Raw genomic sequence first — 22,902 nt, 5'->3', positions numbered from 1 at the left:
GTGGGAGGAGTGTTAGGCGTGGTGTGTGCGGGCCAGGGTCGGGGTCTGCGGATGGTGGGTCGGGGCGGAGCGTTGGTGTGGCGAGGAGGGGTGTGAGGCTGGTGGCGCGTGGCTGTGTTGGTTGGGGCGGGCGGGGCGGGGCTGTGCCGGAGGGGCCAGGACTGGAAGTGGATAGCAGTGAAGAAGCAGGGCCTGTCAGCGGGCTGGTTTAAAGGCAGTCAAAGCGGCAGGCAACAGCGTCTACGGCCATACCACCCTGAGCACGCCCGATCTCGTCTGATCTCGGAAGCTAAGCAGGGTCGGGCCTGGTTAGTACTTGGATGGGAGACCTCCTGGGAATACTGGGTGCTGTAGGCTTTGCCGCCCCTGACGCTGCCCGCCGCAGGTCTCCTCGGCACACGCTTGCCGCCTCGTCCTGCCTTGCTTCCGCTAAGCTCTCCCAGGTCAGTAGCCGCCGCCCACCGCGCCCGAGCCGGAGGGTTTGGGCTTTGGGCACCCGCCCCGTGGCGCGGGCTTGCTCGCTTTTTGGAACCCAGCCGGCGGTCTTGCCTCGCTGGCAGCAGGCGCCGGCTGGGAGGGCAGGTGGCCGGGCGGCGGCGGCGCCCGAGGCCTGTCTGCGCTGGCGCCCCTGCCAGCCGCTCGGGGAAGTTGGGTGCTGGTCTCTCTGGACTGATCCTGAGGAGGAGGCCGTGGCGGTGTCGGTGTCGGCATGGGTGCCAGGTTTGTATAATTTTTGATGGTGCCTAGAATGGATCCAAGCAAAGTCGTCCCATACATAGTACAGACGGGGGCAACTGCTTTGGGGGGGCCCTGTGCCTCGGGGATGCAGGGTCCAGGACAGCCTGGGGAATTAGTGGGGGGACTGGCACCAGCAGCAGCAAGTGACCTGGCCTCAACCTACCCTCTCCACCCGCCCTACCAGCTCTGGGTGTAGTTCGGGGGAGGGGACGGAAGCTGGAAAGAGGTGCGGGGGGGGGGAGTATGGGGCAGAGCAGGGGTGGGTGGAGAGGGGTGGGCTGGGGCCGAGTCGCTTGCTGCTGCCAGTGCTAGGCCCCCCACTAACCCTCCAGGCTGCCCTGACTTTGTGTCCCCAAAGCGTGGGGCCCAGGTTGGTTGCCCTGGTCCATCCTATGGACGGGATGGCTCTGAAAATATAAGCACAAACATCGGTGGAGCTGGGTCTGTGTTCCTGAATATTGGTGGAGCACAGGCACCACGGGCCCATATAACTCACCGCCTATGGGTGTCGGTGTCCCATCGTGCCTCCCCCGGGGCCTTGCGAAGCGGGAGACGGGGCAGGACGCGGGCGAGGCCTCCGGGCGGCGCGTCCCGGGTTTCCCGGAGCGAGCAAAAGGCAGGCCAAGTGCGGGAGGGCGTCCCCAGGGAGGCGTGAGGTGCGGCGAGCGCCAGGAGCTGTGAGCAAAGGGCGAGCGGCAGCGGGTGTGCGCGGGGCAGCGGGGTCCTGGGCGCAGGTTGCGCTGCGCGCGCGCGCGTGGGGGTGGGGGTGGTTGGGTTTTGTTGTCTTGGGTGGGTGCGGGGGGTTCGTGAGGGTCCCGCTCAGGAGAGTGGCGGGCGGGGGAGTGGGGTGTATTGGTGTGGGGTGGGGTGGTGTGTTTGGCGTGGTGTGTGGGGGCCTGGGGGGGGGGTCTGCGGATGGTGGGTCGGGGCGGGAGCGTTGGTGTGGCGAGGGAGGGGTGTGAGGCTGGTGGCGCGTGGCTGTGTTGGTTGGGGCGGGGCGGGGCTGTGCCGGAGGGGCCAGGACTGGAAGTGGATAGCAGTGAAGAAGCAGGGCTCGTCAGCGGGCTGGTTTAAAGGCAGTCAAAGCGGCAGGCAACAGCGTCTACGGCCATACCACCCTGAACACGCCCGATCTCGTCTGATCTCGGAAGCTAAGCAGGGTCGGGCCTGGTTAGTACTTGGATGGGAGACCTCCTGGGAATACTGCGCTGTAGGCTTTGCCGCCCCTGACGCTGCCCGCTGCAGGTCTCCTCGGGCACACGCTTGCCGCTCGTCCTGCCTTGCTTCCGCTAAGCTCTCCCAGGCCGTAGCCGCCGCCCACCGCGCCCGAGCCGGAGGGTTTGGGCTTTGGGCACCCGGCCCGCGGGCGCTGGCTTGCTCGCTTTTTTGGAACCCAGCCGGCGGTCTTGCCTCGCTGGCAGCAGGCGCGCTGGGAGGGCAGGTGGCCGGCGGGCGCGCGGCGCCCGAGGCCTGTCTGCGCTGGCGCCCTGCCAGCCGCTCGGGGAAGTTGGGTGCTGGTCTCTCTGGACTGATCCCCCTGAGGAGGAGGCCGTGGCGGTGGCGGTGTCGGCATGGGTGCCAGGTTTGTATAATTTTTGATGGTGCCTAGAATGGATCCAAGCAAAGTCGTCCCATACATAGTACAGACGGGGGCAACTGCTTTGGGGGGCCCCTGTGCCTCGGGGATGCAGGGTCCAGGACAGCCTGGGGAATTAGTGGGGGGACTGGCACCAGCAGCAGCAAGTGACCTGGCCTCAACCTACCCTCCACCCGCCCCTACCAGCTCTGGGTGTAGTTCGGGGGAGGACGGAAGCTGGAAAGAGGTGCGGGGGAGTATGGGGCAGAGCAGGGGTGGGTGGAGAGGGGTGGGCTGGGGCCGAGTCGCTTGCTGCCAGTGCTAGGCCCCCACTAACCCTCCAGGCTGCCCTGACTTTGTGTCCCCCAAAGCGTGGGGCCCAGGTTGGTTGCCCTGGTCCATCCTATGGACGGGATGGCTCTGAAAATATAAGCACAAACATCGGTGGAGCTGGGTCTGTGTTCCTGAATATTGGTGGAGCACAGGCACCACGGGCCCATATAACTCACCGCCTATGGGTGTCGGTGTCCCATCGTGCCTCCCCCGGGGCCTTGGCGGCGGGAGACGGGCAGGACGCGGGCGAGGCCTCCGGCGGCGCGTCCCGGTTTCCCGGAGCGAGCAAAAGGCAGGCCAAGTGCGGAGGGCGCCCCAGGAGGCGTGAGGTGCGGCGAGCGCCAGGAGCTGTGAGCAAAGGGCGAGCGGCAGCGGTGTGCGCGGGCAGCGGGTCCTGGGCGTTGCGCAGCTATGCCACGCGCGCCTGGGGGTGGTGGTGCGTGGGGTTTTGTGTCGTGGGTGGGTGCGGCGGTTCGTGAGGGTCCCGCTCAGGAGAGAGTGCGTGGCGGGCGGGGAGAGGTGTATTCGTGAGGGGTGGGGAGGAGTGTTAGGCGTGGTGTGTGCGGCCAGGGTCGGGGTCTGCGGATGGTGGGTCGGGGCGGAGCGTTGGTGTGGCGAGGAGGGTGTGAGGCTGGTGGCGCGTGGCTGTGTTGGTTGGGGCGGGCGGGGCGGGGCTGTGCCGGAGGGGCCAGGACTGGAAGTGGATAGCAGTGAAGAAGCAGGGCCTGTCAGCGGGCTGGTTTAAAGGCAGTCAAAGCGGCAGGCAACAGCGTCTACGGCCATACCACCCTGAACACGCCCGATCTCGTCTGATCTCGGAAGCTAAGCAGGGTCGGGCCTGGTTAGTACTTGGATGGGAGACCTCCTGGGAATACTGGGTGCTGTAGGCTTTGCCGCTCCTGACGCTGCCCGGCTGCAGGTCTCCTCGGCACACGCTTGCCGCTCGCCCTGCCTTGCTTCCGCTAAGCTCTCCCAGGCCGAGCCGCCGCCCACCGCGCCCGAGCCGGAGGGTTTGGGCTTTGGGCACCCGCCCCGTGGCGCGGGCTTGCTCGCTTTTTTGGAACCCAGCCGCGGTCTTGCCCCGCTGGCAGCAGGCGCGGCTGGGAGGGCAGGTGGCCGGCGGCGGCGGCGCCCGAGGCCTGTCTGCGCTGGCGCCCCTGCCAGCCGCTCGGGGAAGTTGGGTGCTGGTCTCTCTGGACTGATCCTGAGGAGGAGGCCGTGGCGGTGGCGGTGTCGGCATGGGTGCCAGGTTTGTATAATTTTTGATGGTGCCTAGAATGGATCCAAGCAAAGTCGTCCCATACATAGTACAGACGGGGGCAACTGCTTTGGGGGGCCCCTGTGCCTCGGGGATGCAGGGTCCAGGACAGCCTGGGGAATTAGTGGGGACTGGCACCAGCAGCAGCAAGTGACCTGGCCTCAACCTACCCTCCACCCGCCCTACCAGCTCTGGGTGTAGTTCGGGGGAGGGGACGGAAGCTGGAAACAGGTGCGGGGGGGGGGCGTATGGGGCAGAGCAGGGGTGGGTGGCGTGGGGTGGGCGGGGGCCGGGTCGCGTGGTGCTGCCAGGGCTAGGCCCCCACTAACCCTCCAGGCTGCCCTGACTTTGTGTCCCCCAAAGCGTGGGGCCCAGGTTGGTTGCCCTGGTCCATCCTATGGACGGGATGGCTCTGAAAATATAGGCACAAACATCGGTGGAGCTGGGTCTGTGTTCCTGAATATTGGTGGAGCACAGGCACCACGGGCCCATATAACTCACCGCCTATGGGTGTCGGTGTCCCATCGTGCCTCCCGGGCCTTGCGGCGGGAGACGGGCAGGACGCGGGCGAGGCCTCCGGCGGCGCGCCCCGGTTTCCCGGAGCGAGCAAAAGGCAGGCTGGCGCGGAGGGCGCCCCAGGAGGCGTGAGGTGCGGCGAGCGCCAGGAGCTGTGAGCAAAGGGCGAGCGGCAGCGGTGTGCGCGGGCAGCGGGTCCTGGGCGTTGCGCTATGCGCCGCGCGCGCCTGGGGGTGGTGGTGCGGGGTTTTGTGTCGTGGGTGGGTGCGGCGGTTCGTGAGGGTCCCGCGCTCAGGAGAGAGTGCGTGGCGGGCGGGGAGAGGGGTGTATTCGTGAGGGGTGGGAGGAGTGTTAGGCGTGGTGTGTGCGGGCCAGGGTCGGGGTCTGCGGATGGTGGGTCGGGCGGAGCGTTGGTGTGGCGAGGAGGTGTGAGGCTGGTGGCGCGTGGCTGTGTTGGTTGGGGCGGGCGGGGCGGCGCTGTGCCGGAGGGGCCAGGACTGGAAGTGGATAGCAGTGAAGAAGCAGGGCTCGTCAGCGGGCTGGTTTAAAGGCAGTCAAAGCGGCAGGCACCAGCGTCTACGGCCATACCACCCTGAACACGCCCGATCTCGTCTGATCTCGGAAGCTAAGCAGGGTCGGGCCTGGTTAGTACTTGGATGGGAGACCTCCTGGGAATACTGGGTGCTGTAGGCTTTTGCCGCTCCTGACGCTGCCCGGCTGCAGGTCTCCTCGGGCACACGCTTGCCGCCTCGTCCTGCCTTGCTTCCGCTAAGCTCTCCCAGGTCAGCCGCCGCCCACCGCGCCCGAGCCGGAGGGTTTGGGCTTTGGGCACCCGGCCCGTGGCGCGGGCTTGCTCGCTTTTTTGGAACCCAGCCGGCGGTCTTGCCTCGCTGGCAGCAGGCGCGGCTGGGAGGGCAGGTGGTCGGGCGCGCGGGCGCCCGAGGCCTGTCTGCGCTGGCGCTCCTGCCAGCCGCTCGGGGAAGTTGGGTGCTGGTCTCTCTGGACTGATCCCCCTGAGGAGGAGGCCGTGGCGGTGGCGGTGTCGGCATGGGTGCCAGGTTTGTATAATTTTTGATGGTGCCTAGAATGGATCCAAGCAAAGTCGTCCCATACATAGTACAGACGGGGGCAACTGCTTTGGGGGGGCCCTGTGCCTCGGGATGCAGGGTCCAGGACAGCCTGGGGAATTAGTGGGGACTGGCACCAGCAGCAGCAAGTGACCTGGTTCAACCTACTCCTCCACCCGCCCTACCAGCTCTGGGTGTAGTTCGGGAGGGACGGACGCTGGAAAGAGGTGCGGGGGGGGGGGAGGATGGGGCAGAGCAGGGGTGGGTGGGGAGGGGTGGGCGGGGGCCGTGTCGCGTGCTGCTGCGCGTGCTAGGCCCCCCAGGAACCCTGCCGGCTGCCCTGACTTTGTGTCCCCAAAGCGTGGGGCCCAGGTTGGTTGCCCTGGTCCATCCTATGGACGGGATGGCTCTGAAAATATAGGCACAAACATCGGTGGAGCTGGGTCTGTGTTCCTGAATATTGGTGGAGCACAGGCACCACGGGCCCATATAACTCACCGCCTATGGGTGTCGGTGTCCCATCGTGCCTCCCCCGGGGCCTTGCGGCGGGAGACGGGCAGGACGCGGCGAGGCCTCCGGGCGGCGCGCCCCGGTTTCCCGGAGCGAGCAACAGGCAGACCCAGTGCGGGAGGGCGCCCCAGGAGGCGTGAGGTGCGGCGAGCGCCAGGAGCTGTGAGCAAAGGGCGAGCGGCAGCGGTGTGCGCGGGCAGCGGGTCCTGGGCGTTGCGTTGCGCAGCGCGGGCGCGCCGGGGGGGGGTGGGGGGTGGGTTTTTGTGTGGTGGGTGGGTGCGGCGGGTTCGTGAGGGTCCCGCTTTCAGGAGAGAGTGCGTGGCGGGCGGGGAGAGGGGTGTATTCGTGAGGGGTGGGAGGAGTGTTAGGCGTGGTGTGTGCGGCCAGGGTCGGGGTCTGCGGATGGTGGGTCGGGCGGGAGCGTTGGTGTGGCGAGGAGGGGTGTGAGGCTGGTGGCGCGTGGCTGTGTTGGTTGGGGCGGGCGGGGCGGGCTGTGCCGGAGGGGCCAGGACTGGAAGTGGATAGCAGTGAAGAAGCAGGGCTCGTCAGCGGGCTGGTTTAAAGGCAGTCAAAGCGGCAGGCAACAGCGTCTACGGCCATACCACCCTGAACACGCCCGATCTCGTCTGATCTCGGAAGCTAAGCAGGGTCGGGCCTGGTTAGTACTTGGATGGGAGACCTCCTGGGAATACTGGGTGCTGTAGGCTTTTGCCGCTCCCTGACGCTGCCCGGCTGCAGGTCTCACTCGGGCACACGCTTGCCGCCTCGTCCTGCCTTGCTTCCGCTAAGCTCTCCCAGGTCAGAGCCGCCGCCCACCGCGCCCGAGCCGGAGGGTTTGGGCTTTGGGCACCCGCCCCGCGTGGCGGGCTTGCTCGCTTTTTTGGAACCCAGCCGCGGTCTTGCCCTGGCAGCAGGCGCGGCTGGGAGGGCAGGTGGCCAAGCGCGGCGGGCGCCCGAGGCCTGTCTGCGCTGGCGCCCCTGCCAGCCGCTCGGGAAGTTGGGTGCTGGTCTCCTCTGGACTGATCCTGAGGAGGAGGCCGTGGCGGGGGCGGTGTCGGCATGGGTGCCAGGTTTGTATAATTTTGTTGGTGCCTAGAATGGATCCAAGCAAAGTCGTCCCATACATAGTACAGACGGGGGCAACTGCTTTGGGGGGGCCCTGTGCCTCGGGGATGCAGGGTCCAGGACAGCCTGGGGAATTAGTGGGGGGACTGGCACCAGCAGCAGCTAGTGACCTGGCTCAACCTACCCTCCACCCGCCCTACCAGCTCTGGGTGTAGTTCGGGAGGGACGGAAGCTGGAAAGAGGTGCGGGGGAGTATGGGGCAGAGCAGGGGTGGGTGGAGAGGGGTGGGCTGGGGCCGAGTCGCTTGCTGCTGCCAGTGCTAGGCCCCCACTAACCCTCCAGGCTGCCCTGACTTTGTGTCCCCAAAGCGTGGGGCCCAGGTTGGTTGCCCTGGTCCATCCTATGGACGGGATGGCTCTGAAAATATAAGCACAAACATCGGTGGAGCTGGGTCTGTGTTCCTGAATATTGGTGGAGCACAGGCACCACGGGCCCATATAACTCACCGCCTATGGGTGTCGGTGTCCCATCGTGCCTCCCCCGGGGCCTTGCGGCGGGAGACGGGCAGGACGCTGGCGAGGCCTCCGGCGGCGCGCCCCGGTTTCCCGGAGCGAGCAAAAGGCAGGCCAAGTGGCGCGGAGGGCGCCCCCAGGAGGCGTGAGGTGCGGCGAGCGCCAGGAGCTGTGAGCAAAGGGCGAGCGGCAGCGGGTGTGCGCGGGCAGCGGGTCCTGGGCGTTATGCTGCGCTGCGCGCGCGCGCCTGGGGTGGTGGTGCGTGGGGTTTTGTGTCGTGGGTGGGTGCGCGGTTCGTGAGGGTCCCGCTCAGGAGAGAGTGCGTGGCGGGCGGGGAGAGGTGTATTCGTGAGGGGTGGGGAGGAGTGTTAGGCGTGGTGTGTGCGGGCCAGGGTCGGGGTCTGCGGATGGTGGGTCGGGCGGAGCGTTGGTGTGGCGAGGAGGGGTGTGAGGCTGGTGGCGCGTGGCTGTGTTGGTTGGGGCGGGCGGGCGGGCTGTGCCGGAGGGGCCAGGACTGGAAGTGGATAGCAGTGAAGAAGCAGGGCTCGTCAGCGGGCTGGTTTAAAGGCAGTCAAAGCGGCAGGCAACAGCGTCTACGGCCATACCACCCTGAACACGCCCGATCTCGTCTGATCTCGGAAGCTAAGCAGGGTCGGGCCTGGTTAGTACTTGGATGGGAGACCTCCTGGGAATACTGGGTGCTGTAGGCTTTTGCCGCTCCCTGACGCTGCCCGCTGCAGGTCTCCTCGGCACACGCTTTGCCGCCTCGTCCTGCCTTGCTTCCGCTAAGCTCTCCCAGGCCGTAGCCGCCGCCCACCGCGCCCGAGCCGGAGGGTTTGGGCTTTGGGCACCCGCCCGTGGCGCTGGCTTGCTCGCTTTTTGGAACCCAGCCGGCGGTCTTGCCCCGTTGGCAGCAGGCGCGGCTGGGAGGGCAGGTGGCCGAAGCGGCGGCGGGCGCCCCGAGGCCTGTCTGCGCTGGCGCTCCCTGCCAGCCGCTTCGGGGGAAGTTGGGTGCTGGTCTCCTCTGGACTGATCCCCCTGAGGAGGAGGCCGTGGCGGTGGCGGTGTCGGCATGGGTGCCAGGTTTGTATAATTTTGATGGTGCCTAGAATGGATCCAAGCAAAGTCGCCCCATACATAGTACAGACGGGGCAACTGCTTTGGGGGCCCTGTGCCTCGGGATGCAGGGTCCAGGACAGCCTGGGGAATTAGTGGGGACTGGCACCAGCAGCAGCAAGTGACCTGGCCTCAACCTACCCTCCACTCCGCCCTACCAGCTCTGGGTGTAGTTCGGGGGAGGGGACGGAAGCTGGAAAGAGGTGCGGGGGAGTATGGGGCAGAGCAGGGGTGGGTGGAGAGGTGGGCTGGGGCCGAGTCGCTTGCTGCTGCCAGTGCTAGGCCCCCACTAACCCTCCAGGCTGCCCTGGACTTTGTGTCCCCCAAAGCGTGGGGCCCAGGTTGGTTGCCCTGGTCCATCCTATGGACGGGATGGCTCTGAAAATATAAGCACAAACATCGGTGGAGCTGGGTCTGTGTTCCTGAATATTGGTGGAGCACAGGCACCACGGGCCCATATAACTCACCGCCTATGGGTGTCGGTGTCCCATCGTGCCTCCCCCGGGGCCTTGCGGCGGAGACGGGCAGGACGCTGGCGAGGCCTCCGGCGGCGCGCCCCGGTTTCCCGGAGCGAGCAAAAGGCAGGCTGGCGCGGAGGGCGCCCCAGGAGGCGTGAGGTGCGGCGAGCGCCAGGAGCTGTGAGCAAAGGGCGAGCGGCAGCGGGTGCGCGGGCAGCGGGTCCTGGGCGTTGCTATGCTGCGCGCCGCGCGCCTGGGGGTGGTGGTGCGTGGGTTTTGTGTCGTGGTGGGTGCGGCGGTTCGTGAGGGTCCCGCTCAGGAGAGAGTGCGTGGCGGGCGGGGAGAGGTGTATTCGTGAGGGGTGGGGAGGAGTGTTAGGCGTGGTGTGTGCGGGCCAGGGTCGGGGTCTGCGGATGGTGGGTCGGGGCGGAGCGTTGGTGTGGCGAGGAGGGGTGTGAGGCTGGTGGCGCGTGGCTGTGTTGGTTGGGGCGGGGGCGGGCTGTGCCGGAGGGGCCAGGACTGGAAGTGGATAGCAGTGAAGAAGCAGGGCCTGTCAGCGGGCTGGTTTAAAGGCAGTCAAAGCGGCAGGCAACAGCGTCTACGGCCATACCACCCTGAACACGCCCGATCTCGTCTGATCTCGGAAGCTAGCAGGGTCGGGCCTGGTTAGTACTTGGATGGGAGACCTCCTGGGAATACTGGGTGCTGTAGGCTTTGCCGCCCCTGACGCTGCCCGGCTGCAGGTCTCCTCGGCACACGCTTTGCCGCCTCGTCCTGCCTTGCTTCCGCTAAGCTCTCCCAGGTCAGAGCCGCCGCCCACCGCGCCCGAGCCGGAGGGTTTGGGCTTTGGGCACCCGCCCGTGGCGCGGGCTTGCTCGCTTTTTGGAACCCAGCCGCGGTCTTGCCCCGCTGGCAGCAGGCGGCTGGGAGGGCAGGTGGCCGGCGGCGCGGGCGCCCGAGGCCTGTCTGCGCTGGCGCCCTGCCAGCCGCTCGGGGAAGTTGGGTGCTGGTCTCTCTGGACTGATCCTGAGGAGGAGGCCGTGGCGGTGGCGGTGTCGGCATGGGTGCCAGGTTTGTATAATTTTGATGGTGCCTAGAATGGATCCAAGCAAAGTCGTCCCATACATAGTACAGACGGGGCAACTGCTTTGGGGCCCCTGTGCCTCGGGATGCAGGGTCCAGGACAGCCTGGGGAATTAGTGGGGACTGGCACCAGCAGCAGCAGTGACCTGGCCTCAACCTACTCCCCTCCACCCGCCCTACCAGCTCTGGGTGTAGTTCGGGAGGGACGGAAGCTGGAAAGAGGTGCGGGGGAGTATGGGGCAGAGCCGGGGTGGGTGGAGAGGGGTGGGCTGGGGCCGAGTCGCTTGCTGCTGCCAGTGCTCGGCCCCCCCCTATCCCTCCAGGCGGCCCGGGACGTTGTGTCCCCCCAGAGCGTGGGGCCCAGGTTGGTTGCCCTGGTCCATCCTCGGGACGTGATGGCTCTGAAAATATAGGCACAAACATCGGTGGAGCTGGGTCTGTGTTCCTGAATATTGGTGGAGCACAGGCACCACGGGCCCATATAACTCACCGCCTATGGGTGTCGGTGTCCCATCGTGCCTCCCCCGGGGCCTTGCGAAGCGGGAGACGGGGCAGGACGCGGGCGAGGCCTCCGGCGGCGCGCCCCGGTTTCCCGGAGCGAGCAAAAGGCAGGCTGGCGCGGAGGGCGCCCCAGGGAGGCGTGAGGTGCGGCGAGCGCCAGGAGCTGTGAGCAAAGGGCGAGCGGCAGCGGTGTGCGCGGGCAGCGGGTCCTGGGCGTTGCGCAGGCGCTGCGCGCGCCTGGGGTGGTGGTGCGGGGTTTTGTGTCGTGGTGGGTGCGGCGGGTTCGTGAGGGTCCCGCTCAGGAGAGTGCGTGGCGGGCGGGGGAGAGGGGTGTATTCGTGAGGGGTGGGGAGGAGTGTTAGGCGTGGTGTGTGCGGGCCAGGGTCGGGGGTCTGCGGATGGTGGGTCGGGGCGGGAGCGTTGGTGTGGCGAGGGAGGGGTGTGAGGCTGGTGGCGCGTGGCTGTGTTGGTTGGGGCGGGCGGGCGGGGCTGTGCCGGAGGGGCCAGGACTGGAAGTGGATAGCAGTGAAGAAGCAGGGCTCGTCAGCGGGCTGGTTTAAAGGCAGTCAAAGCGGCAGGCAACAGCGTCTACGGCCATACCACCCTGAACACGCCCGATCTCGTCTGATCTCGGAAGCTAAGCAGGGTCGGGCCTGGTTAGTACTTGGATGGGAGACCTCCTGGGAATACTGGGTGCTGTAGGCTTTTGCCGCCCCTGACGCTGCCCGGCTGCAGGTCTCCTCGGCACACGCTTGCCGCCTCGTCCTGCCTTGCTTCCGCTAAGCTCTCCCAGGCCGTAGCCGCCGCCACCGCGCCCGAGCCGGAGGGTTTGGGCTTTGGGCACCCGCCCGTGCGCGGGCTTGCTCGCTTTTTGGAACCCAGCCGGCGGTCTTGCCTCGCTGGCAGGCGCGGCTGGGAGGGCAGGTGGTCAAGCGGCGGCGGGCGCCCCGAGGCCTGTCTGCGCTGGCGCTCCCTGCCAGCCGCTTCGGGGTAAGTTGGGTGATTGTCTCCTCTGGTCTGTTCCCCCTGAGGAGGAGGCCGTGGCGGTGGCGGTGTCGCCATGGGTGCCAGGTTTGTATAATTTTGATGGTGCCTAGAATGGATCCAAGCCAAGTCGTCCCATACATAGTACAGCCGGGGGCAACTGCTTGGGGGCCCTGTGCCTCGGGATGCAGGGTCCAGGACAGCCTGGGGAATTAGTGGGGGACTGGCACCAGCAGCAGCAAGTGACCTGGTCTCAACCTACCCCTCCACCCGCCCCTACCAGCTCTGGGTGTAGTTCGGGAGGGACGGAAGCTGGAAAGAGGTGCGGGGAGTATGGGGCAGAGCAGGGGTGGGTGGAGAGGGGTGGGCTGGGGCCGAGTCGCTTGCTGCTGCCAGTGCTAGGCCCCCCACTAACCCTCCAGGCTGCCCTGGACTTTGTGTCCCCAAAGCGTGGGCCCAGGTTGGTTGCCCTGGTCCATCCTATGGACGGATGGCTCTGAAAATATAAGCACAAACATCGGTGGAGCTGGGTCTGTGTTCCTGAATATTGGTGGAGCACAGGCACCACGGGCCCATATAACTCACCGCCTATGGGTGTCGGTGTCCCATCGCCTCCCGGGCCTTGCGGGCGGGAGACGGGCAGGACGCGGGCGAGGCCTCCGGGCGGCGCGCCCCGGTTTCCCGGAGCGAGCAAAAGGCAGGCTGGCGGGAGGGCGTCCCCAGGGAGGCGTGAGGTGCGGCGAGCGCCAGGAGCTGTGAGCAAAGGGCGAGCGGCCGCGGGGGTGCGCGGGGCCGCGGGGTGCTGGGCGTTATGCTGCGCAGCCGCGCGCCTGGGGTGGTGGTGCGTGGGGTTTTGTGTCGTGGTGGGTGCGGCGGGTTCGTGAGGGTCCCGCTCAGGAGAGAGTGCGTGGCGGGCGGGGAGAGGGGTGTATTCGTGAGGGGTGGGGAGGAGTGTTAGGCGTGGTGTGTGCGGCCAGGGTCGGGGTCTGCGGATGGTGGGTCGGGCGGGAGCGTTGGTGTGGCGAGGAGGGGTGTGAGGCTGGTGGCGCGTGGCTGTGTTGGTTGGGGCGGGCGGGGCGGGGCTGTGCCGGAGGGGCCAGGACTGGAAGTGGATAGCAGTGAAGAAGCAGGGCCTGTCAGCGGGCTGGTTTAAAGGCAGTCAAAGCGGCAGGCACCAGCGTCTACGGCCATACCACCCTGAACACGCCCGATCTCGTCTGATCTCGGAAGCTAAGCAGGGTCGGGCCTGGTTAGTACTTGGATGGGAGACCTCCTGGGAATACTGGGTGCTGTAGGCTTTTGCCGCTCCCTGACGCTGCCCGGCTGCAGGTCTCGATCCTGCACACCAGTTTGCCGCCTCGACCTGCCATGCTTCCGCTAAGCTCTCGCAGGCCGGAGCCGCCGCGCCGACCGCGCCCGTGCGGGAGGGTTTGGGCTTTGGGCACCCGGCCCCGTGGCGCCGGGCTTGCTCGCTTTTTGGAACCCAGCCGCGGTCTTGCCCCGGTGGCAGCAGGCGCGGCTGGGAGGGCAGGTGGCCGAAGCGGCGGCGGGCGCCCCGAGGCCTGTCTGCGCTGGCGCTCCCTGCCAGCCGCTTCGGGGGAAGTTGGGTGCTGGTCTCCTCTGGACTGATCCCCCTGAGGAGGAGGCCGTGGCGGTGGCGGTGTCGGCATGGGTGCCAGGTTTGTATAATTTTTGATGGTGCCTAGAATGGATCCAAGCAAAGTCGTCCCATACATAGTACAGACGGGGGCAACTGCTTTGGGGGGCCCCTGTGCCTCGGGGATGCAGGGTCCAGGACAGCCTGGGGAATTAGTGGGGGGACTGGCACCCGCAGCAGCAAGTGACCTGGTCAACCTACTCCCTCCACCCGCCCCTACCAGCTCTGGGTGTAGTTCGGGAGGGACGGAAGCTGGAAAGAGGTGCGGGGGGAGTATGGGGCAGAGCAGGGGTGGGTGGAGAGGGTGGGCTGGGGCCGAGTCGCTTGCTGCTGCCAGTGCTAGGCCCCCACTAACCCTCCAGGCTGCCCTGACTTTGTGTCCCCCAAAGCGTGGGGCCCAGGTTGGTTGCCCTGGTCCATCCTATGGACGGATGGCTCTGAAAATATAAGCACAAACATCGGTGGAGCTGGGTCTGTGTTCCTGAATATTGGTGGAGCACAGGCACCACGGGCCCATATAACTCACCGCCTATGGGTGTCGGTGTCCCATCGTGCCTCCCGGGCCTTGCGCGGCGGAGACGGGCAGGACGCTGGCGAGGCCTCCGGCGGCGCGCCCCGGTTTCCCGGAGCGAGCAAAAGGCAGGCCAAGTGCGGGAGGGCGTCACCAGGGAGGCGTGAGGTGCGGCTAGCGCCAGGAGCTGGGAGCAAGGGGCGAGCGGCAGCTGGTGGGCGCGGGCAGCGGGTCCTGGGCGTTATGCTATGCGCCACGCGCGCCTGGGGTGGTGGTGCGTGGGGTTTTGTGTCGTGGGTGGGTGCGGCGGTTCGTGAGGGTCCCGCGCTCAGGAGAGAGTGCGTGGCGGGCGGGGAGAGGGGTGTATTGGTGCGGGGTGGGGAGGAGTGTTAGGCGTGGTGTGCGGGCCAGGGTCGGGGTCTGCGGATGGTGGGTCGGGGCGGAGCGTTGGTGTGGCGAGGAGGGTGTGAGGCTGGTGGCGCGTGGCTGTGTTGGTTGGGGCGGGCGGGCGGGGCTGTGCCGGAGGGGCCAGGACTGGAAGTGGATAGCAGTGAAGAAGCAGGGCCTGTCAGCGGGCTGGTTTAAAGGCAGTCAAAGCGGCAGGCAACAGCGTCTACGGCCATACCACCCTGAACACGCCCGATCTCGTCTGATCTCGGAAGCTAAGCAGGGTCGGGCCTGGTTAGTACTTGGATGGGAGACCTCCTGGGAATACTGGGTGCTGTAGGCTTTTGCCGCTCCCTGACGCTGCCCGGCTGCAGGTCTCCTCGGGCACACGCTTGCCGCTCGTCCTGCCTTGCTTCCGCTAAGCTCTCCCAGGCCGTAGCCGCCGCCACCGCGCCCGAGCCGGAGGGTTTGGGCTTTGGGCACCCGCCCGTGGCGCTGGCTTGCCTGCTTTTTTGGAACCCAGCCGGCGGTCTTGCCCGCTGGCAGCAGGCGCGGCTGGGAGGGCAGGTGGCCGGCGCGGCGCCCGAGGCCTGTCTGCGCTGGCGCCCTGCCAGCCGCTCGGGGAAGTTGGGTGCTGGTCTCTGGACTGATCCTGAGGAGGAGGCCGTGGCGGTGGCGGTGTCGTCATGGGTGCCAGGTTTGTATAAATTTTGAAGGTGCCTAGAATGGATCCAAGCAAAGTCGTCCCATACATAGTACAGACGGGGGCAACTGCTTTGGGGGGGCCCTGTGCCTCGGGGATGCAGGGTCCAGGACAGCCTGGGGAATTAGTGGGGACTGGCACCAGCAGCAGCAAGTGACCTGGCCCCAACCTACCCTCCACCCGCCCTACCAGCTCTGGGTGTAGTTCGGGAGGGACGGAAGCTGGAAAGAGGTGCGGGGAGTATGGGGCAGAGCAGGGGTGGGTGGAGAGGGGTGGGCTGGGGCCGAGTCGCTTGCTGCTGCCAGTGCTAGGCCCCCACTAACCCTCCAGGCTGCCCTGACTTTGTGTCCCCAAAGCGTGGGGCCCAGGTTGGTTGCCCTGGTCCATCCTATGGACGGGATGGCTCTGAAAATATAAGCACAAACATCGTGGAGCTGGGTCTGTGTTCCTGAATATTGGTGGAGCACAGGCACCACGGGCCCATATAACTCACCGCCTATGGGTGTCGGTGTCCCATCGTGCCTCCCGGGCCTTGGCGGCGGGAGACGGGCAGGACGCGGGCGAGGCCTCCGGCGGCGCGCCCCGGTTTCCCGGAGCGAGCAAAAGGCAGGCTGGCGCGGAGGGCGCCCCAGGAGGCGTGAGGTGCGGCGAGCGCCAGGAGCTGTGAGCAAAGGGCGAGCGGCAGCGGTGTGCGCGGGCAGCGGGTCCTGGGCGCAGCTGCGTTGCGCGCGCGCCTGGGGGTGGTGGTGCGGGGTTTTGTGTCGTGGGTGGGTGCGGCGGGTTCGTGAGGGTCCCGCTCAGGAGAGAGTGCGTGGCGGGCGGGGAGAGGGGTGTATTCGTGAGGGGTGGGGAGGAGTGTTAGGCGTGGTGTGCGGGCCAGGGTCGGGGTCTGCGGTTGGTGGGTGGGGGCGGGAGCGTTGGTGTGGCGAGGGAGGGGTGTGAGGCTGGTGGCGCGTGGCTGTGTTGGTTGGGGCGGGCGGGGGCTGTGCCGGAGGGGCCAGGACTGGAAGTGGATAGCAGTGAAGAAGCAGGGCCTGTCAGCGGGCTGGTTTAAAGGCAGTCAAAGCGGCAGGCAACAGCGTCTACGGCCATACCACCCTGAACACGCCCGATCTCGTCTGATCTCGGAAGCTAAGCAGGGTCGGGCCTGGTTAGTACTTGGATGGGAGACCTCCTGGGAATACTGGGTGCTGTAGGCTTTTGCCGCCCCTGACGCTGCCCGGCTGCAGGTCTCCTCGGGCACACGCTTTGCCGCCTCGTCCTGCCTTGCTTCCGCTAAGCTCTCCCAGGCCGTAGCCGCCGCCCACCGCGCCCGAGCCGGAGGGTTTGGGCTTTGGGCACCCGCCCCGTGGCGCGGGCTTGCTCGCTTTTTGGAACCCAGCCGGCGGTCTTGCCCCGCTGGCAGCAGGCGCGCTGGGAGGGCAGGTGGCCGAAGCGGCGGCGGGCGCCCCGAGGCCTGTCTGCGCTGGCGCTCCCTGCCAGCCGCTTCGGGGGAAGTTGGGTGCTGGTCTCCTCTGGACTGATCCCCCTGAGGAGGAGGCCGTGGCGGTGGCGGTGTCGGCATGGGTGCCAGGTTTGTATAATTTTGATGGTGCCTAGAATGGATCCAAGCAAAGTCGTCCCATACATAGTACAGACGGGGCAACTGCTTTGGGGGCCCCTGTGCCTCGGGATGCAGGGTCCAGGACAGCCTGGGGAATTAGTGGGGACTGGCACCAGCAGCAGCAGTGACCTGGTCTCAACCTACCCTCCACCCGCCCCTACCAGCTCTGGGTGTAGTTCGGGGGAGGGGACGGAAGCTGGAAAGAGGTGCGGGGGGGGGGGAGTATGGGGCAGAGCAGGGGTGGGTGGAGAGGGGTGGGCTGGGGCCGAGTCGCTTGCTGCTGCCAGTGCTAGGCCCCCCACTAACCCTCCAGGCTGCCCTGGACTTTGTGTCCCCCCAAAGCGTGGGGCCCAGGTTGGTTGCCCTGGTCCATCCTATGGACGGGATGGCTCTGAAAATATAGGCACAAACATCGGTGGAGCTGGGTCTGTGTTCCTGAATATTGGTGGAGCACAGGCACCACGGGCCCATATAACTCACCGCCTATGGGTGTCGGTGTCCCATCGTGCCTCCCCCGGGGCCTTGCGAAGCGGGAGACGGGGCAGGACGCGGGCGAGGCCTCCGGGCGGCGCGTCCCGGGTTTCCCGGAGCGAGCAAAAGGCAGGCCAAGTGCGGGAGGGCGTCCCCAGGGAGGCGTGAGGTGCGGCGAGCGCCAGGAGCTGTGAGCAAAGGGCGAGCGGCAGCGGTGTGCGCGGGCAGCGGGTCCTGGGCGTTGCGTTGCGCTGCCGGGCGCGCCTGGGGTGGTGGTGCGTGGGTTTTGTGTCGTGGTGGGTGCGGCGGGTTCGTGAGGGTCCCGCTCAGGAGAGTGCGTGGCGGGCGGGGAGAGGGGTGTATTCGTGAGGGGTGGGGAGGAGTGTTAGCGTGGTGTGTGCGGGCCAGGGTCGGGGTCTGCGGATGGTGGGTCGGGCGGAGCGTTGGTGTGGCGAGGGAGGTGTGAGGCTGGTGGCGCGTGGCTGTGTTGGTTGGGGCGGGCGGGCGGGGCTGTGCCGGAGGGGCCAGGACTGGAAGTGGATAGCAGTGAAGAAGCAGGGCCTGTCAGCGGGCTGGTTTAAAGGCAGTCAAAGCGGCAGGCAACAGCGTCTACGGCCATACCACCCTGAACACGCCTGATCTCGTCTGATCTCGGAAGCTAAGCAGGGTCGGGCCTGGTTAGTACTTGGATGGGAGACCTCCTGGGAATACTGGGTGCTGTAGGCTTTGCCGCCCCTGACGCTGCCCGGCTGCAGGTCTCCTCGGGCACACGCTTTGCCGCCTCGTCCTGCCTTGCTTCCGCTAAGCTCTCCCAGGCCGTAGCCGCCGCCCACCGCGCCCGAGCCGGAGGGTTTGGGCTTTGGGCACCCGGCCCGTGGCGGGCTTGCTCGCTTTTTTGGAACCCAGCCGGCGGTCTTGCCCGCAGCAGCAGGCGCGCTGGGAGGGCAGGTGGCCAAGCGGCGGCGGGCGCCCGAGGCCTGTCTGCGCTGGCGCCCCTGCCAGCCGCTCGGGAAGTTGGTGCTGGTCTCTCTGGGCTGATCCTGAGGAGGAGGCCGTGGCGGTGGCGGTGTCGGCATGGGTGCCAGGTTTGTATAATTTTGATGGTGCCTAGACTGGATCCAAGCAAAGTCGTCCCATACATAGTACAGACGGGGGCAACTGCTTTGGGGGGCCCCTGTGCCTCGGGGATGCAGGGTCCAGGACCGCCTGGGGAATTAGTGGGGGGACTGGCACCAGCAGCAGCAAGTGACCTGGCCCCAACCTACCCCCCTCCACTCCGCCCTACCAGCTCTGGGTGTAGTTCGGGGGAGGGGACGGAAGCTGGAAAGAGGTGCGGGGGGGGGGGGGAGTATGGGGCAGAGCAGGGGTGGGTGGAGAGGGGTGGGCTGGGGCCGAGTCGCTTGCTGCTGCCAGTGCTAGGCCCCCCACTAACCCTCCAGGCTGCCCTGGACTTTGTGTCCCCCCAAAGCGTGGGGCCCAGGTTGGTTGCCCTGGTCCATCCTATGGACGGGATGGCTCTGAAAATATAAGCACAAACATCGGTGGAGCTGGGTCTGTGTTCCTGAATATTGGTGGAGCACAGGCACCACGGGCCCATATAACTCACCGCCTATGGGTGTCGGTGTCCCATCGTGCCTCCCCCGGGGCCTTGCGAAGCGGGAGACGGGGCAGGACGCGGGCGAGGCCTCCGGGCGGCGCGTCCCGGGTTTCCCGGAGCGAGCAAAAGGCAGGCCAAGTGCGGGAGGGCGTCCCCAGGGAGGCGTGAGGTGCGGCGAGCGCCAGGAGCTGTGAGCAAAGGGCGAGCGGCAGCGGGTGTGCGCGGGGCAGCGGGGTCCTGGGCGTTATGCGCGCTGCGCGGGCGCGCCGGGGGGTGGGGGGGGGGTTTTGGTGGGGGGGGGGGGGGGGGGGGGTTCGTGTGGGTCCCGCGTTCTGGAGAGCGTGCGTGGCGGGCGGGGGAGAGGGGTGTATTCGTGAGGGGTGGGGAGGAGTGTTAGGCGTGGTGTGTGCGGGCCAGGGTCGGGGGTCTGCGGATGGTGGGTCGGGGCGGGAGCGTTGGTGTGGCGAGGGAGGGGTGTGAGGCTGGTGGCGCGTGGCTGTGTTGGTTGGGGGGGGGGGGGCGGGCCTGTGCCGGAGGGGCCAGGACTGGAAGTGGATAGCAGTGAAGAAGCAGGGCTCGTCAGCGGGCTGGTTTAAAGGCAGTCAAAGCGGCAGGCAACAGCATCTACGGCCATACCACCCTGGACACGCCCGATCTCGTCTGATCTCGGAAGCTAAGCAGGGTCGGGCCTGGTTAGTACTTGGATGGGAGACCTCCTGGGAATACTGGGTGCTGTAGGCTTTGCCGCCGCTGCCCGGCTGCAGGTCTCCTCGGCACACGCTTGCCGCCTCGTCCTGCCTTGCTTCCGCTAAGCTCTCCCAGGCCGTAGCCGCCGCCCACCGCGCCCGAGCCGGAGGGTTTGGGCTTTGGGCACCCGCCCCGTGGCGCCGGGCTTGCTCGCTTTTTTGGAACCCAGCCGGCGGTCTTGCCCCGCTGGCAGCAGGCGCGCTGGGAGGGCAGGTGGCCGGCGCGGCGGGCGCCCGAGGCCTGTCTGCGCTGGCGCTCCCTGCCAGCCGCTTCGGGGGAAGTTGGGTGCTGGTCTCCTCTGGGCTGATCCTGAGGAGGAGGCCGTGGCGGTGGCGGTGTCGGCATGGGTGCCAGGTTTGTATAATTTTGATGGTGCCTAGAATGGATCCAAGCAAAGTCGTCCCATACATAGTACAGACGGGGCAACTGCTTTGGGGGCCCTGTGCCTCGGGATGCAGGGTCCAGGACAGCCTGGGAATTAGTGGGGACTGGCACCAGCAGCAGCAAGTGACCTGGCCCCAACCTACCCCTCCACCCGCCCCTACCAGCTCTGGGTGTAGTTCGGGGGAGGGGACGGAAGCTGGAAAGAGGTGCGGGGGTGGGGGAGTATGGGGCAGAGCAGGGGTGGGTGGAGAGGGGTGGGCTGGGGCCGAGTCGCTTGCTGCTGCCAGTGCTAGGCCCCCCACTAACCCTCCAGGCTGCCCTGACTTTGTGTCCCCAAAGCGTGGGGCCCAGGTTGGTTGCCCTGGTCCATCCTATGGACGGGATGGCTCTGAAAATATAGGCACAAACATCGGTGGAGCTGGTCTGTGTTCCTGAATATTGGGGGAGCACAGGCACCACGGGCCCATATAACTCACCGCCTATGGGTGTCGGTGTCCCATCGTGCCTCCCGGGCCTTGCGGGCGGAGACGGGCAGGACGCGGGCGAGGCCTCCGGCGGCGCCCCGGTTTCCCGGAGCGAGCAAAAGGCAGGCCAAGTGCGGAGGGCGCCCCAGGAGGCGTGAGGTGCGGCGAGCGCCAGGAGCTGTGAGCAAAGGGCGAGCGGCAGCGGGTGTGCGCGGGCAGCGGGTCCTGGGCGTTATGCTGCGCCGCGGCGCGCCTGGGGTGGTGGTGCGTGGGGTTTTGTGTCGTGGGTGGGTGCGGCGGGTTCGTGAGGGTCCCGCTCAGGAGAGAGTGCGTGGCGGGCGGGGAGAGGGGTGTATTCGTGAGGGGGGGGGAGGAGTGTTAGGCGTGGTGTGTGCGGCCAGGGTCGGGGTCTGCGGATGGTGGGTCGGGCGGAGCGTTGGTGTGGCGAGGAGGGGTGTGAGGCTGGTGGCGCGTGGCTGTGTTGGTTGGGGCGGGGCGGGGCTGTGCCGGAGGGGCCAGGACTGGAAGTGGATAGCAGTGAAGAAGCAGGGCTCGTCAGCGGGCTGGTTTAAAGGCAGTCAAAGCGGCAGGCAACAGCGTCTACGGCCATACCACCCTGAACACGCCCGATCTCGTCTGATCTCGGAAGCTAAGCAGGGTCGGGCCTGGTTAGTACTTGGATGGGAGACCTCCTGGGAATACTGGGTGCTGTAGGCTTTTGCCGCTCCTGACGCTGCCCGCTGCAGGTCTCCTCGGGCACACGCTTGCCGCCTCGTCCTGCCTTGCTTCCGCTAAGCTCTCCCAGGCCGTAGCCGCCGCCCACCGCGCCGAGCCGGAGGGTTTGGGCTTTGGGCACCCGCCCCGCGGGCGCGGGCTTGCCTGCTTTTTGGAACCCAGCCGGCGGTCTTGCCCCGCCTGGCAGCAGGCGCGCTGGGAGGGCAGGTGGCCGGCGCGGCGGCGCCCGAGGCCTGTCTGCGCTGGCGCTCCCTGCCAGCCGCTTCGGGGGAAGTTGGGTGCTGGTCTCCTCTGGGCTGATCCCCCTGAGGAGGAGGCCGTGGCGGTGGCGGTGTCGGCATGGGTGCCAGGTTTGTATAATTTTTGATGGTGCCTAGAATGGATCCAAGCAAAGTCGTCCCATACATAGTACAGACGGGGGCAACTGCTTTGGGGGGCCCCTGTGCCTCGGGTCTCCAGTGTCCAGGAAAGAGTGGGGAAGTAGTGGGGGGACTGGCACCAGCAGCAGCAAGTGACCTGGCCCCAACCTACCCCCCTCCACTCCGCCCTACCAGCTCTGGGTGTAGTTCGGGGGAGGGGACGGAAGCTGGAAAGAGGTGCGGGGGGGGGGAGTATGGGGCAGAGCAGGGGTGGGTGGAGAGGGGTGGGCTGGGGCCGAGTCGCTTGCTGCTGCCAGTGCTAGGCCCCCCACTAACCCTCCAGGCTGCCCTGGACTTTGTGTCCCCCCAAAGCGTGGGGCCCAGGTTGGTTGCCCTGGTCCATCCTATGGACGGGATGGCTCTGAAAATATAAGCACAAACATCGGTGGAGCTGGGTCTGTGTTCCTGAATATTGGTGGAGCACAGGCACCACGGGCCCATATAACTCACCGCCTATGGGTGTCGGTGTCCCATCGTGCCTCCCCCGGGGCCTTGCGAAGCGGGAGACGGGGCAGGACGCGGGCGAGGCCTCCGGGCGGCGCGTCCCGGGTTTCCCGGAGCGAGCAAAAGGCAGGCCAAGTGCGGGAGGGCGTCCCCAGGGAGGCGTGAGGTGCGGCGAGCGCCAGGAGCTGTGAGCAAAGGGCGAGCGGCAGCGGGTGTGCGCGGGGCAGCGGGGTCCTGGGCGTTGCGTTGCGTTGCGCCGCGGCGCGCCTGGGGGTGGTGGTGCGTGGGGTTTTGTGTCGTGGGTGGGTGCGGCGGGTTCGTGAGGGTCCCGCGTTCAGGAGAGAGTGCGTGGCGGGCGGGGGAGAGGGGTGTATTCGTGAGGGGTGGGGAGGAGTGTTAGGCGTGGTGTGTGCGGGCCAGGGTCGGGGGTCTGCGGATGGTGGGTCGGGGCGGGAGCGTTGGTGTGGCGAGGAGGAGGTGTGAGGCTGGTGGCGCGTGGCTGTGTTGGTTGGGGGGGGGGGGGGGGGGGGCTGTGCCGGAGGGGCCAGGACTGGAAGTGGATAGCAGTGAAGAAGCAGGGCTCGTCAGCGGGCTGGTTTAAAGGCAGTCAAAGCGGCAGGCAACAGCGTCTACGGCCATACCACCCTGAACACGCCCGATCTCGTCTGATCTCGGAAGCTAAGCAGGGTCGGGCCTGGTTAGTACTTGGATGGGAGACCTCCTGGGAATACTGGGTGCTGTAGGCTTTTGCCGCTCCCTGACGCTGCCCGGCTGCAGCTCTCCCTCGGGCACAAGCTTTTGCCGCCTCGTCCTGCCTTGCTTCCGCTAAGCTCTCCCAGGCCGTAGCCGCCTCGCCCACCGCGCCCGAGCCGGAGGGTTTGGGCTTTGGGCACCCGGCCCCGTGGCGCGGGCTTGCTCGTTTTTTTTTTGGAACCCAGCCGGCGGTCTTGCCCCGTTGGCAGCAGGCGCGGCTGGGAGGGCAGGTGGCCGAAGCGGCGGCGGGCGCCCCGAGGCCTGTCTGCGCTGGCGCTCCCTGCCAGCCGCTTCGGGGGAAGTTGGGTGC

The 22,902-nt window shown here is 67.3% G+C and overlaps 15 non-coding genes across 15 annotated transcripts; all 15 read left to right on the top strand.

Moving 5' to 3' along the window:
- Positions 1–238: 238 nt before the first annotated feature.
- Positions 239–357, top strand: LOC120399768. The gene has a single exon (XR_005595366.1). It is a non-coding gene; the product is annotated as a 5S ribosomal RNA (ribosomal RNA).
- A 1,481-nt stretch (positions 358–1,838) lies between these two features.
- Positions 1,839–1,955, top strand: LOC120399786. Its single transcript, XR_005595382.1, has one exon. It is a non-coding gene; the product is annotated as a 5S ribosomal RNA (ribosomal RNA).
- A 1,463-nt stretch (positions 1,956–3,418) lies between these two features.
- On the top strand, positions 3,419–3,537 carry LOC120399741. Its single transcript, XR_005595338.1, has one exon. It is a non-coding gene; the product is annotated as a 5S ribosomal RNA (ribosomal RNA).
- Positions 3,538–4,995: 1,458 nt separating this feature from the next.
- On the top strand, positions 4,996–5,114 carry LOC120399729. The gene has a single exon (XR_005595327.1). It is a non-coding gene; the product is annotated as a 5S ribosomal RNA (ribosomal RNA).
- Positions 5,115–6,586: 1,472 nt separating this feature from the next.
- Positions 6,587–6,705, top strand: LOC120399717. Its single transcript, XR_005595317.1, has one exon. It is a non-coding gene; the product is annotated as a 5S ribosomal RNA (ribosomal RNA).
- Positions 6,706–8,166: 1,461 nt separating this feature from the next.
- Positions 8,167–8,285, top strand: LOC120399706. Its single transcript, XR_005595310.1, has one exon. It is a non-coding gene; the product is annotated as a 5S ribosomal RNA (ribosomal RNA).
- Positions 8,286–9,745: 1,460 nt separating this feature from the next.
- On the top strand, positions 9,746–9,863 carry LOC120399781. Its single transcript, XR_005595378.1, has one exon. It is a non-coding gene; the product is annotated as a 5S ribosomal RNA (ribosomal RNA).
- A 1,456-nt stretch (positions 9,864–11,319) lies between these two features.
- LOC120399695 lies at positions 11,320–11,438 on the top strand. The gene has a single exon (XR_005595302.1). It is a non-coding gene; the product is annotated as a 5S ribosomal RNA (ribosomal RNA).
- Positions 11,439–12,896: 1,458 nt separating this feature from the next.
- Positions 12,897–13,015, top strand: LOC120399684. The gene has a single exon (XR_005595295.1). It is a non-coding gene; the product is annotated as a 5S ribosomal RNA (ribosomal RNA).
- A 1,481-nt stretch (positions 13,016–14,496) lies between these two features.
- On the top strand, positions 14,497–14,615 carry LOC120399675. The gene has a single exon (XR_005595289.1). It is a non-coding gene; the product is annotated as a 5S ribosomal RNA (ribosomal RNA).
- A 1,440-nt stretch (positions 14,616–16,055) lies between these two features.
- On the top strand, positions 16,056–16,174 carry LOC120399784. Its single transcript, XR_005595381.1, has one exon. It is a non-coding gene; the product is annotated as a 5S ribosomal RNA (ribosomal RNA).
- Positions 16,175–17,656: 1,482 nt separating this feature from the next.
- Positions 17,657–17,775, top strand: LOC120399770. The gene has a single exon (XR_005595367.1). It is a non-coding gene; the product is annotated as a 5S ribosomal RNA (ribosomal RNA).
- Positions 17,776–19,268: 1,493 nt separating this feature from the next.
- On the top strand, positions 19,269–19,387 carry LOC120399771. Its single transcript, XR_005595368.1, has one exon. It is a non-coding gene; the product is annotated as a 5S ribosomal RNA (ribosomal RNA).
- A 1,452-nt stretch (positions 19,388–20,839) lies between these two features.
- Positions 20,840–20,958, top strand: LOC120399773. Its single transcript, XR_005595370.1, has one exon. It is a non-coding gene; the product is annotated as a 5S ribosomal RNA (ribosomal RNA).
- A 1,508-nt stretch (positions 20,959–22,466) lies between these two features.
- Positions 22,467–22,585, top strand: LOC120399761. Its single transcript, XR_005595358.1, has one exon. It is a non-coding gene; the product is annotated as a 5S ribosomal RNA (ribosomal RNA).
- Positions 22,586–22,902: the final 317 nt, after the last annotated feature.

The sequence above is a fragment of the Mauremys reevesii genome, linkage group 2, assembly GCF_016161935.1.
Source record: "Mauremys reevesii isolate NIE-2019 linkage group 2, ASM1616193v1, whole genome shotgun sequence".
Classification (NCBI taxonomy): domain Eukaryota; kingdom Metazoa; phylum Chordata; order Testudines; family Geoemydidae; genus Mauremys; species Mauremys reevesii.
This window is presented reverse-complemented; position numbering and strand designations above follow the sequence as displayed.